The sequence below is a fragment of the Pteropus vampyrus genome, unplaced genomic scaffold, assembly GCF_000151845.1.
Source record: "Pteropus vampyrus isolate Shadow unplaced genomic scaffold, Pvam_2.0 Scaffold227, whole genome shotgun sequence".
Lineage (NCBI taxonomy): Eukaryota > Metazoa > Chordata > Mammalia > Chiroptera > Pteropodidae > Pteropus > Pteropus vampyrus.
Window position 1 is genome coordinate 354,542 of NW_011889008.1, and position 1,509 is coordinate 356,050.

Below are 1,509 nucleotides of genomic sequence, written 5' to 3' on the forward strand. Positions count from 1 at the left end.
GTTCCACACGTGGGTGACCCAGGCTTCTCGTGGGGGGCCTGGCGCGGGCACAGAGGCGCGTCCTCCATCCTCTCGCCGCGGCCAGCGCGCGGGGGGCAGCGAGCGTCTGGGCAGGGGAGGCAGTCTTCCCGACCTGGGGGTGAGTGCGAGGCGGAGGAGAGGTGGGGACCACGCAGCCGGGGTTTGGGGTGGGACCCACAGGAAGGCCCGCGTGAGCGCGACGCATCTGGAAAGAGCGCGTGGGGGTGCGGCGTCGACGGGAGCAGATCAGAGCGTGGGACTGAGCGCAGCGGGCGCGGGCTGCCAGGTGGCGGCTCTGCGCGTGAGTAGGATGGAGCCGGAGGGAGCCAAGATACTAGACGATTGGTCCGGAGGCTTCTCCAGGGTTCCCGGAGTATCGGAGGCGCTCCTCGCCCTGGTGGACAGGCCTGGGAGGGCAAGAAACCCAAGCGACCCTCGAGACTCTGCGGCCGAGGAGGTGCAGGAGGGTGGCTTCCAGGTGGAGGGGGGCCAGAGCAGCACAGCGGGCAGGGTAGGAGAATGCGGGTGGGGGGTGCTAAGTTTGAAGTTTGAGACCCACAACCTAGAGAGGATGGACATTGCGAGGGAAAGAAGGGCAGGGGGAGAGGAGAGGAAAGTGCGCTGGGCGGGAACCTGGGCTGTGGTAGGGGGTGGCGGGCACAGACGGGAGTCAGGGTCTCCACCTTCCACTGCTGTCGTGGTGACCCAGACTCAGAGGCCATGGAAGAAAGCCCAGCGCGATCACCTTGTAGCTGTCATCTCAGGGGTGCAAGCCCCTGTCTCCTGGGCTTGCAGTCTGGTTCCTGACGGCAGAAGAGGGCTGCCCGGGGAGTGGGGTCTGATGTTGGAGGAGCCTGGGCGTGCTTCAGGCCCTGACCAGGCGTGGCAGAGTTAAAAAGACAGTGCACAGGGAGAATGTCTGGGGGTGGAGGTGTTGGGGGCAGGGGGGCTCACCAGGAGATAAACTGCACCTGGGCAGAGGAGGAGAGCATTTGCCTCACTCGGCAGAGGTGTACGGCATCCCTGAAGGGCCAAGGTTGAGGCAGACCTCTGGGAGGACTACGTGGGGTCAGCGTACCTGAAGAGGAAAGATGGTCTGCGGAGTCAGAACACCCGAGTGGCCTAGGGGAGACAGTTGGGGAGAGTTTGAGATGATAGGCATAAGCCTTATGCCTATCATAAGCCAAGGATGAGAATCTAGACTCATTCTCAACCAAAGTAGACAGAAGCCACCTGGAGGTCTCATGAAAATGCGCATTATGATAGATTCTAGGACTTTGTTGTCCACAGTAATGAGGCTTTGTAAATTTAAAGTAGTTAGAATGAAATACAATTAAGTTCCGTTAGCCATGTTTCAAGTGCCCAACAGCGACATGTGGCTAGTGACCGCCCTATCAGAAAGCACAGACTGGCAGTTCTGCTGGGCAGTGCTGCCCAGGAGTTGAGGCTCCAGGAGGGCAGGGGCTGTTTCCTCCTGGGCTGGGTGCT

At 61.1% G+C, this 1,509-nt stretch overlaps 1 protein-coding gene across 1 annotated transcript in view; it reads left to right on the forward strand.

The window, feature by feature from the left end:
- RAB40B (RAB40B, member RAS oncogene family) overlaps positions 1-1,509 on the forward strand; it is a 28,402-nt gene that overhangs the window by 13,073 nt on the left and 13,820 nt on the right.